Genomic DNA, 13,271 nt, shown 5'->3' on the forward strand with positions numbered 1-13,271 from the left:
TAGAGACCGCAGATATGAGAGTCCTGAGAAAGATTAGAGGCGTGAACAGATATCATATTAAAAACGAGGATATTAGGAAAGAACTTGACATTGTCAGCATCCAGGAATGCGTTAGCAGAGCTAATCTCAGGTGGTATGGTCACTTAAACAGAATGGGCGAAGAAAGATTAGCAAAAGAAGTGTTCTCTGCCAGGTTGGCAGGAAAACGACCCAGAGGAAGACCAAGATATAGGTGGATTGATACGGTACAAAGTGCCTTAAATGATAGAAATATAAGATCTGATAATGTTGGAGCCTTGACAAGTAACAGACTGATTTGGAGGAAAATTGTAGATAGGAAGTTAGTAATGATGTAAATTTTTTTTCATGTAGTACTATCATATCCTGTACACCCCTTGAGGGTACATGGCAGGAATTTGATGATGATGATAGTTTTGTCATTAGTTTAATGATCATCACCAGAATAATGATGATCATCAATACTTTTGTGCTTATCAACATTCACTATGGCAGACTCATAGGTACCACAGGAACAGTTTGCTGTAGTGAATTTATTTTAGTGAAGCATTCTACGTATGAGACTCACTATAACAAACTTCTTTCCAGTAGGTTATTATATTTGTTAAGGGTATTCAGAATGGGTGAAGTATTTATTTTAAAAAGTTATTAAAATGAAATAAACAGCGACAGAACAGTGCTAGAAAATATTCCAGAGGAACTCTGTCGTGAGTAAATTTCATTATTGGAGATAGAAAAAGTCATCAGAAATCTGAAGTGTGGGAAAATAGTTGGAGCATACAATCTGACTAGAAATATTTGAATATGGAGGTATAAAAGTTCTATAATAGCTAATGGATGTTATGAGAGCTCTCATTTCGATTGAATTAGCGCTCTCATGACATACATCTGTAAGAACAAATAAAACTGAATGTGAGAATTATAGATGAACCAATCTTTCCCAGTAAGTAAGATTTACACAAGCATACTTAAGAAGAGGGAAGAGGTTAAGGAAAATTGCAGAACCAACTTCATTATTCAATAAATGAATAATGAAGTTGGTTCAGGACAATTGGGAATTCTTATGACCTGATTTTTATGAAGAAACAGTAGAAAAATCATAACAATATAACAAAAATCTATTTTTAAGAGGTTTTTTTTAGTATATGATAAAGTGCCAGGCGGTCATGGAAATGTTAGGAAAATTGGAAAGATTGTTTGATACAAAATCAGGTTTCAGACAATGCACAATTTCTCCATTGTTATTTATCATCTACATGGAGCACATTATGTAATTATCTAGCATTAAATCTGAAATCAAAATCAGAGGTAATAAACTCGGCTACTTACTTATGCAAATATTATTCTTCTAAATAAATCCAGGACAAGCTGGTTCAGAATCTCAACTAAATTGAATAACTGCTATAACAAATGTCATGTGAAAATCAGTAATAAAATGGGAATAGATGTGAAGCTGGTAGTATTGCAGACAGACACCAGAGAATAGCATATGGCAGAGTAAAATCAATGAAAATAACAGTGACCAGTGGAGTGCCACAGGGCTCTGTACATAGAAATGTTCCTGATTAATTTGTATATCCTTGATATAGAGAATGACTCATTTTTATGCTGATGAAGCAAATTGTGAAGTACAATAGTTAATAAAGATGATGTTAAGATCACCCTCCTGAATAAATTGGTGGTGTCGGCAAAGGATAATAGTTATCAGTTTCATGTGGCAATTAAGATAATCTCTTTGGGATGAAAGGTTACATACCATGTATTATTCACAGTACAGGAAAACTCGCTTAGCGCGGTTAATTAATCCATCAATGAATGTGTATTAAGCAAAATCACGTTAAGCAAATACAATAAACAATAGGAATAATTATAATTCATCCAACAATTAGCATAAATTTGGGAAAAAAATTAGAGTATAAGCTATATTAGAGGATAAAATCATCAAAGTTAATAAAAATCGATTGCTTAAATTTTTATTTAATGTCTGAACATTTGATTGAGCTACTTTTTTACAAAAAAATTAAGTACAGATGTTTGAATCATGCTCAACTTTTTCATCTTGTCATGCAATTTGCGATAGTTGGCTATTGCTTTATCAACATTTCAGCGGACTTCGAAGCTTCGTTGCATATCAGAATCAGCATCAAACAAAATTTCCTTAACATACTCAATGCGATTGAAAACTAGCCCAAGTTCTTTTGCAGTTAGCTTCTTAGTCGTGACATTCTCTTCTTGTTCGCACTCCTTATCTTCTTCTTCTTCATATGCGCACTGTTCTTCTAGTTGAAGGAGATCATTCTCGCTAAAATATTCTGAATGAGAATTGAGCAAGTTTCTCAAGTCGTCATTATCCAGTTCATTAAATCCAAGTTTTTTTTGTTTTTTTTTTTCCAATTTTGCTGATTTCTTCAATAATGTTAGATTTTGGATTTTGCACACGATAAACTAACACATAGGCTTGTGTTTAAAGCCTATGCATTGCCTCTTAATAAAAGCATAAAAATAAAAGACGATCTTTAGATACTTTGTATCCTGGTTGAGATGCTTCAGTTTTAGCCAGGAAAGTTTTTGTTGGCATACCCTTCCAAAAGAGACCAGTTTTGTCAACATTGAATATTTGCCGATCATCATAATCACCCTCCAGAATTATCCTTTGCAATTCTTCAGGAAACTTGACTGAAGAATTGTTATCAGCATTAGCAGATTCCCCATTTATTCTTACGTTATGCAGTCCAGTTCGATTTTTAAAACAGTCAAACCATCCTAAACTCACAATAATCTTTCACATTCCTCTTGAAATTTGATCTCTTTCAATGAGGTAAAAATATTGAGAGCTTTTGCCTTAATATTCCCTGTACTAAGAGGTATTCTTTTCTAGTTAAACTCCTCAATCCAGAATGATAGAAGACGCTCCATCTCGATCATTAAATGGCTTCTATTTTGGGTAATCTGCATCTGCTTAAAGAACCAGTAACAATTTTCCTTGTTCTTTGCTGTTATTTAATATGAGTATAATTGAAACTGCAGATTCGCTGTATCCCAGGTCTCGCACCATCATTATAGTATTAGTGCCACTTTCCTGTCTCTTAATGACTTCCAGCTTTTCAGCTCACTGCAGATTGGCGACAAAAAAATTCATGTAATGTGAAATTTTGCATAATGTAAAAAAAAACATTAACTAATTAATCACTCACTTAAAGCGGGAAATAGTATCATTTCACTCAATCGTGCTGATTGTCACGCATATCGAATTCGCATCAAGCGAGGTTTTCTTGTACTGGATTGCAGGAACTTGATGAGGCTAGTGAATTGGGGGTGATGGTGGACAGAGTTTTTAAATTCAGAGGGCATAAGAATGTAATTAGTAAGAATTTAATGACTAGATTTTATAGAGACCAATAAATAAAAACTCAAAAATATATATATATATATATATATATATATATATATATATTCACACACACTATCTACCAATAATTGTCTGGACACTTAAGCAATTTACCACTTTGACTTTGATCACCTCCTGCACCCTTTGAAGGAGATTTCTGGTGGAATTTGCCTCCATTTCTCCATCAAAGCAGCACTAAGTTCAGTGACAGATCAAGGGCGTGCTGCTCCGGACCTCAATCACCACTCCAATTCATCCCACAGATGTTCAGTGGGAGTTGAGGTCAGGACTCTGCACAAGCCAGGGCAGTCATTTAACACCCATCTCTTTATACCATTCCATAACAGCTGCACCTTTGTGGTATGGGACATTGCCATCTTGATTATAACATGGGTCCTTTCCATAAAAACTCCATAGTGTAGGCAGCACCTGATGCTCAGGTGCTGCATAGGCCAGGGCAGTTGTTTAACACCCATCTCTTCATACCCTTCCATACCGGTTGCACTTCGTGCATGGAGCATTGTCGTTTTGATAGTAACATGGGTCTGTTCCATAAAAACTGCACAGTTAGGCAGCACTTGATTATTTGGAATATCAAGATACTGAGCTGTCTTCGTGGAACCATGGATGGACAATAACCATTGGTCCCACTCCAAACCAGCTGAATGCATCCCCACACCATTACTCCTCCACCACCAAACTTTACTGTAGGTACAACACACTGTGGTAACAAGCATTCATCAGGCTGCCTCCACACCCACACTCTGCCATCAGACTGGAAACAGGTGAACCTTTATTCATTGCTCCAGAGTACCATTTTCCCACTGGTCAATTGTCCAGTTTGTACGCTCTTTGCGCCAGGCCAGACAAGCTGCATTGTTCGTTGTTGTGATGTTTGGCTTATGTGTCGGTGCTCTGGAACTCATCATGGATGGTCTGTGCTGATTGTAACCAGTTTTTGTGTATCACCGTTTTAATACCCTCATGTCCCTGTTAGTCATTTTTGGCAGCTGCCCTGGGTGTTTTCCTGCACTAGTGACACCAGAATGTCGATATTTGTTGATCACATCACCAACCTTTGATTTTGAATACCCCAGTTGAGCAGCAATGGCACGTATGGATATGCCAACAATGCGACAGCCCTACGATGACACCTCTCTCGAAGTCGGTGAGTTCACGTCATATTGCCATACCACCTGTATTCAACTGCTACGATGAAATACTGCTTCCTACTCTTCCATAACTTTAAATAACAGTGGTGTCCAGACAGTTATTTGGTAGATAGTGTATATAAAATTAATAAAAATATTTTAAAAAATCCTTAACTCACCCATAATATGAATGTACTATAGGTTTACAAAAAAAAAAAAAAAAAAAAAAAAAAAAAAAATGGTGGTAGGAGTCACACAAAAGGGGGAGGGGATAGAGAGCCTTTAGCCATAAGATTAAAATTCAATATAACTTTGCTGTAACAAGCATGGAAATAATGAGATCACAGCTGTAATGAGCAAAAATCCATAATGATTTTAATTTACACATTTTCCCATATAATCGCTCGTTTTGGTAACTATGCAAACATTCTTAATCGCTTGGGTAGATCTTGGAATAGACAAAAATGAAAGGAGTATCTTGGCTTTTATGACTACCTGCCTCAGCTATGAGCTGATTTATAACCTATTCTTGTCCTTGGAACCATCTTTTCCCTACTTACTAGCCTCCAGCCTTTCTCACTTTACCCAGAGACTGCCATGACTGTAAAATCAGTTAAAATAAACCCTTATATCAACATCTCCACTAAAAGAAAGTGTCTCTCTGTTTGCAAAAAATAGTTGAAATTATTTGTGTGTTAGAACATTGTGCAAAAAATGTTGAAGTGTATAAAAAGATTTCTTTGTCCACTTCATTGCAGAAGAATGAAGATGTTTACATATTGGCACTAGAAAACAACATAACCAAAATAAGTCTAATCTTTAAAGCTACCTGTGGCATGGTTATAAATAATAAATTACATGATAATTAATTAACTTAATAAATAATAAATTAACACAGTAATTAACTTTAATGAAATGAAAGTACGGATATTTCATACTGAAAATAACAGTGCATCATAAGTGTGAGCAAACAAAGTTTGCACCTGAAAGTATCTTCAGGATTCGGGTAAGGTGGTACAACACACGGGTAACTCATTGCAAAGGTGGAGCAAGCTAACATCAATCTTATCTCAGTATCTCCCATAATGCAAAACACATCTCCTTGCGGATATGTATAATGTTATGCATTAAGGGAAGGGCCACTACCCAGACTATTTTCGACCTTTATTGAGGTCTCTTTAGTAGGAGCCAGGCCCAAGTGGAGATACCAGGCAGAAGCATTAGCAAGGTCATCTCTACCTGCAGGAGTTGCCAAACGGTGTGCCACCTTTTTATTAAATTACTCTGGATTTAGAGAAAGATGTTGAAAGTTTATTTTTCACTTGTTAGACTATAATAAATTTAGTTTAATCCTTTATCCAAGTGTGAGCAAACAGTTTGTGCCTGAAAGTATCTTCAGGACTGGGGTAAGGTGGTACAACACTGGGAAACTCATTGCAAAGGTGGAGCAAGCTAACATCACTCCTATTAACATAAACATAAAATACTATAGGTAGAGATGACCTTGCTAATGCGCATTATCATCCTCTCTCGCATTCAAAGAGCCAGTACGTGCCATTGCAGGTTCTTACGCATTTATTCGTTTACTAACAAGCGAGAGCGGTGAGCACTCCGATTCTGATCTGCGCACTGCTTTGAATAATAGGCTATATCTTTGGGAATTTTTTGAATTTCTTGATAAAAAGTTAGGAACAGATTTTTAAAAGTACATACTTTCAGAAAATAATATTAAAATGATTTTTTTGATCCTCTAAATAGTACTGCCTCCTTAAAACTATCAAAAACTTACAAATTAGCAAAAAGAAAATGCCATAGAGGAAAAACCTGACGTGATAGAGAAAAATGGGTTTGATATTTGAAATCAGCACACCCAAATTAGTAAAAAACAAGTCTCATAAAAGTCAGCAAAAATTGTGTTGGACAGTGTAATTAGTCACCCATAATGATCACTCATTTGGTACCCATAAGGCTAAGTTGACAATGTTTTCTTTGTCCCCTGCAACTGGGCTGCCAGGTCTTAGTAACATCCCACTATATATTTCATTCTGTTAGCCTCCATTTCACACCAGATAGCCTCAAACTCACTGCTATAGGGACATTGTTACCATTATTGTTTTCTTGCATTTCTACCCTAACTGGACTTAAGTCATCTGATATCATTAGTAGCACTCCCCCTCCTCTTCTATCTCTTCTGTCATTCCTAAAAATAGTGTACCCATTACACTCAATTCCTGTTATGATATCTAATTCTGATAGCCAAGTTTCATTAATGCCAACAATCTTAGGCCACAACATATTCAATAAAGCAATGACTACACCCCTTTGTTTCTGATACTCCTGGCATTTGTATATAAACATAACAAATTACCACCTAGCCTATTCTTATAATTAGATATGTAGTCTATTTGGCCTTGTTGTAGAACTTTCTCTTTTCTCTCCCCAGACATAGTCAAAAGATCTGAACTCAAAGCATATATTTCCACTCCTTTGCCAGACATATAACCATGTTCAAAGCTATTCATATCTCTATTACATTCGTATACCGTAGCTAAACTTTTACACACATTTTTCCCATTCCTCCCTTGACGATCTAGTTTCCCTGACTCTGCATTACGACTCATCCTAATAAGTAATTTTTCAACGTTCCTAGAGTAACTAGAGAAACAATTGTTGTGTGGGTACAGAAGACTGGAGAATGGAAGAAAAAGTGAATTGGATGTGCTACAGCTGTATCTGTTATCCCAGTTGGAAGATCATCAGCCAGATGTGGAAATATGAAAGTGCGAGAAACTGGTAATAAAAAGAAGGTATTGTACAGAGATTCAATGATAAGAGGTATACTTAATGAGAAAGTGACGAAAGCTTGTTTCCCAGGTGCAGACATCAAGGACGTTAGTGATGCTGTTAGTTTGCAGAAGGGAGAAGTGAAAGAACTGTTTGTTTTGGCTGGTATGAATGATTTGAAAGGGGAGAAAATATGCAATAAGAGAGGATATGAAAGAAGTGAAAATGAAGAGCGAGGAAGTAAAGATTGTGATTATGCTACCTCAGTATGATAGGACAGAGTTAAGAAGGGCCATGATTGCTAACGAGTCAATGAGAAGATTGTGCACCAGCAGTGGTGTGCAATGTATGGAATTTGATGGATAAAATGGAGTATTGCTGATGATAGGTGAACTACAATTAACAAAATCAGAAATTAAGGAGGATTTTAGGTATGGGAGAGACAGTTCATTTGAGGCTGTCTGGTGGAGATGGAGGTCAAGAGAAAAGATACAGAGTGATTCTAAAATATTGTCAGGGGGTTTCCATGCAATGCTGTACTTGTCGCATTGATGTCTGGGAGATAATATGACATCATACTTCAAAATGGCGACTGTTCAAGAGAAAGCCATGTGCATACTTTGTTTTTTTGAAACAAAGTCCATTATCACAACACATGGTCATTACAGAACTCAGTATGGAAAGCATCCACCTTCAGATAATGCTATTTGCCATTGGTTAAATAATTTCAAGAGACTGGTAGTGTTCAGCACTGTTTTGCATATCAGGCAGGGTAAATCATATGACCGCAGAATCTGGGGATTAGAAAATCCTCACACCATTCAAGTATTCAAAAGAGATAGTCCAAAGGTGAATGTCTCCTTGTGCTTTGTCATGTTTGGAAGTTTTGGGGCCCTTTTTCTTTGCAGAAAAAAACAGTGACAGCAGTGAACTATTTGGACGTGCTACAGCTGTATCTGTTATCCCAGTTGGAAGATCATTAGCCAGATGTGGTGTTCCAGCAAGATGGAGCACTGGCATATTGGCTCTTATTGTCTGAGAACTTCTTGACATGCGTTTTTCTGGGTGCTGGTTTGGGCATGGTGAACTGATTGCATATTCTCCATGCTCACCTGATATTATGCCAGTTGATTTCTTCCTTTGGGGATACATGAAGGACATTATTTACCAGATCTCCGTTGTCTCCCTCAATGAACCGAAGACCAGAATTGTTACTGCGATAGAAACAGTTATACCACAAATGATGGAGAATGCTTGGAGGGAAATTTGTTATTGCTTGGACATCTTATGTGCATCAAAAGATGCACATGTTGGAGTTGTTTAGCATTCTGCAGTATTGATTCTGTAGGTAATAAAACTTTTTGAGTTACACTTTCATATTCTGTAAGCAGTTTCATTTTGTTTCCAGTTTGAATATTATATTATAGGCTATGGAAACCCCGAGAATAATTTAGAATCACCCTGTATATTTGGTTGTTGCTATAGACCATGGGATCCACAGGAAGATGTAGATATCATGTATATTACCATGGCATATTAGTATAATGAGTGCAGGCCAAACAATTATTATGGGAGACTTTCTATAGGGACATAGATTGGAGGGAGGAAAGGGTGCATGGCAAGATGGAAGTAAAATTTATGCAGTTGCTAAGGGATAATTACCTGTAACAACATGTTATAGAGGGGGGGGGACCAGGGGTTTGAGAGCACTGGATCTGGTAATAGCATCAGAAAATATATCCATAACCAAGATAGATACTCTTCCTCCAATGAGGGAGAGTGACATGCAGTCTGTTCTAGGAAGTTGTGGAATAATCTATCAAGAAATGGTTTATGTTGAACTAGAAAGCTGATAATTGTGAAAGACTTAGATGGCATTTTGGAGCAGTGCCATGGTTTGAGAGGCTACAAGGAAAGAATGTCACTAGTGCATGGGAAGTAGCCAAAAATTGTTTGAGAGAAGCAGTAGTATCAGCTGCATACTCAAGTTCAGGAGGATAAACCAAGTGGGGATTAAGTGAATGAGTAGAGATATAAGCAAGAGATGCAAAAAAAAGAAAACACTATGATGGGAATATAAAGATAAAGGTGATCAGCATATTCATGAGCAATACAATTTTGCAAGCAAGAAGGGTGAGTAGTATGGTAAGAAAGGCCAAAGTAAATCCAAAATATTTTTTATCATCTAGCAAGTAAGAGGAAAAATGAGTAGGATGGATGACCTTAATCAATGCTGATAGTAGGAAGATAACAGAGGCAAAGAAATAGTTGACTTGCTAAGTGATAATTTTGCAAAGATTTATCATTCAGGTGAAGATTTTGCAGTTGATGTCACAGAGATGCATGTCAAAATTGAGGTAGATTGAACAGACAATATTAAGCATATCGAAAAATATCAATGTGAATAAAGCAGCAGACTGGATGGCATGTCAGTTCATGTATTACATGAATTTGCAAAAGAATTAGCATTGCCTCTGATGAAGTTGTTCAATCTAAGTCTCAGCTCTGGCAAGGTTCCAAAAGAGAGTGGAAAGAGGGCAAGATAGTTCCATTACATAAACTTGGCTCCAAGACAGAAGTAGCAAACTACGAGAGTGGTCTGAAAAGTTCTCGGCCTAACAATGAAAAAACGAATTTATAATTTCAAAATTATTTTTATCTCGTCTCATCTCATTTTCCTTTTACCCTCTTTTACCTTGCGGTATCGAGAGTTTATTAATCATCAGACCTCAACCGTTCACAGGATAAGGTGGTCAGCCCCCTATGCCTCGGTGTGTCCTATGTCCTGTAGTGTTGAATTCTCAAGGCTGGTTTGCCTGCTTTGCGGGATGAAAAACCCCAGAATAAACTGGGGAAAAAACCCTACTGTCCATATCCAAGATCAGCTAACTTGGCTATGGCTGAGGAAGATCCTTCAGCTCCTCACGTCATGGATGGGAATCTAACCTAGGACACTCCTTCCCCAGGCAAATGATTGCAGTGCGCACAGCCACTATGCTAACCATACAGAATTGTTTTTATTTTTCAACATTCCCTTAACCACGCTACCGGCCAAGATGGCTATAGACATCAAGGTCATAATGGATGCGAAGTACATATTAAAATTGCAATACCATTGATATTACATTGAAATATATCATAAAATATTTTTTATCATCTAACAAGTAAGTGGAATAATGAGTATGACGGATGGCCTTAATCAATGCTGATAGTAGGAAGATAACAGAGGCAAAAGAAACAGTTGATATGAAGCGTATGAGGATGTTATTTTATCCATAATGGCCGGTTAGGTGGTTAAGACTAATACATTTATTCCAGAGATGCTCAAGTGCGATTATCTCGTCCTTGTAGTGATTCTCAGTAAGATCCACGAAATACTCCTCGACAGCTGCAATCACCTCTTGATTCAAAGAAAAACGCTGCCCAATGAGGAAGAGTTTTAGTTTTGGGAACAGATAGAACTCAGAGGGAGCCAAATCTGGGGAATGGGGTGTTCCAACAATTCATAGTGCAGATCCCTTAATTTTCCCATTGCCAAAAACACCTTTGTGGGCAGGTGCATTGTCCTGATGAAAGATGATTTTTTTTTTTCTGCAAACCGGGTCTTTTCTCACAAATTGTTTTGTCTAGTCTGGTTAAAAGATCAAAATAATATTCCCCAGTTATTGTTTTATCCTTTTCAAGATAATAAACAAAATGCCTTTAGCATTTCAAAACACTGATGCCATGACCTTTCCTGCTGATGGAACAGACTTTGTTTTCTTTGGTGCTGAATAACTGTCTGTCCACTGTTTTGACTACTGTTTGGATTCTGGTGTGTAATGGATAATCCAAGTCTCATCCATAGTAATTAATGTGCATAAAATCAGTTTTATTCTTGTTAAAATGCTCCAAGCACTGTTCAGAGATTTTCATGCGAGTGCGTTTTTGACCTGCTGTGAGCAAGCGCAGCACCCATCTTATGTAAAGCTTTTTCATTTGCAATTCTTCATGTGAAATATATCCTACACGTTCTTTTGAAATGCCTATAGTCTCATCAATTTCATGCACTTTGACTTGCTGGTCATCCAATACCATATCGTGCTCTTGATCAATGATTTCTGGTGTTACACTTTTTTGACGTAATTCACGTGGGTCATCTTCAAGGCTGGTACGGCCACGTTTAAACTCAGAAGCCAATTTCTTAATTGTCGAAAATGAAGAAGAGTGCCCATAAACATTTATGAACTTCAAATGCATTTCTTTTGCCGTTAAACCTGCTTTTATAGAGAATTTTATAACTGCACAAGACTCAATTTTATCCATTTCAAGGGATACAGACAACACTTTTGTTTCAGACAGCTGTATAAAAAAAAATTCTTGATAGAATAACTTGCAACTTCACATGGATGCCTATGACAGATGTACCAACGTAGAAAAAAAAAATCTTGCTGATAGTGTTGCCATGTATGGTTGAGGCCGAGAACTTTTCAGACCACCCTTGTAGAGATCAATTAACATATCAGGAGTGGTTCTTAAAGTATCGTAAAAGTTGTTTAAAAGTGAAATTCAACAGCGGGTGGATAGGAATACGATAGTCTATAGTGGGTAGCATGGCTTTGATAAGGGCAGGGGCCTGTCTTAGTAATTTATTCGCATTTTATAATAAAATGACAGCAGAAATGGATAAGTAAAATGGCTGCACTATGATACTGATGGACTTGGCAAAAGCATTTGACAGAACACTACCTGGAAAACTATTACAAAAGTTAGGGCAAATGGGACTGGATATGAAGCTTGTAGCGTGATTGGTAGGGAGGAATCCACTTGACCTTGTGTATAGCAATACACAAGGTCGAGTGGATGAAGTTTGACAGACACACACACACCAGAGAATAGTATATGGTTAAGTGAAATCAAGGAGAAAGGGTGACTAATGGAGTAACCAAGGGTGCTGCACTAGTGCCACAACTCTTTATTTTGTATATCAGTGATGTAGGGAAACATTTAAAGGGGGGAGGGATATTCGATAGTTTGCTAATGATGCAAAACAGAGGAGGGCAATAGTTATTAAAGGTGATGTAGATATCCTGCAAGATGATTTAAATAAATTGGCATTATGGGCAAAAGATAATAATTGTCAATTTAATGTTGCAAAATGTAAGAATATGCACTTCAGTTTGAAAAGTAATTACTAATGACTTCACATTAATTGGCTTAGTATCCCATAATGCAAAGCACACATCCTTTTGGGTGTGTATAATGCTAAGCATTATAGGAAAGACCACTACTCAGACTGGCTTTGACCTTAATTGAGGTCTCATCAGTGGAGTGAAAAGGGGCTGCACATTATTATTAAAATACTCTGGATCAGAACTATTGTTGAAAGTGTTTTAACAAAAAACTTTGTAAGTTTTTTTAAGACTTTCAACAACTAGCTCTGATCCCCTTTTTCATTACTTGTATATGGGAAAATGTATGACTTCTGCATTACTTCAACCATGGTATCACTTCTGGGTTTGGCTTCCACTGATGAGACCTTAATAATAATGCCGGCCTGGTTGGCCAAGTGGTTAGCATATTCACTCTCCAGCCAAAAGCCTGCGGGTTCGAATCCCGCCGTGGGCATGGAGGTTTGTGATTGTCTGTGAAAATACTAGTGGTGGTTGGAGGTAGATGGCACTGATATAGATGATGAAAGTAGTTGGTGGATGTGATGGAGACAGAGAGTTGTGGGGTAAGTGCCCTCCCTCGATGAGTCTTTGGACTCCCTGGAGGTGTAATAATAAAGGATGAAACCAGTCTGGGTAATGCTCTTCTCATAATGCTTAGCATTATACACACCGAAAAGGATGTGCGCTTTGCATTATGGAATATTAAGGTAATTTATGTAAAGTCATTAGCCTCTCTATACAAGTAATATAAAAGAGACAAGAGCTTAGGTTTTGAAC

The 13,271-nt window shown here is 37.1% G+C and overlaps 1 protein-coding gene across 1 annotated transcript in view; it reads left to right on the forward strand.

Annotated features, from left to right (window-relative positions):
* LOC150100981 (nephrocystin-4-like) overlaps positions 1 to 13,271 on the forward strand; it is a 191,322-nt gene that overhangs the window by 162,676 nt on the left and 15,375 nt on the right. The gene's annotated exons all lie outside the window — the stretch shown is intronic.

Source organism: Typopeltis vanoorti, chromosome 12, assembly GCF_054136105.1.
Source record: "Typopeltis vanoorti isolate ZY-2024b chromosome 12, IOZ_Tvanoo_1.0, whole genome shotgun sequence".
Lineage (NCBI taxonomy): Eukaryota > Metazoa > Arthropoda > Arachnida > Uropygi > Thelyphonidae > Typopeltis > Typopeltis vanoorti.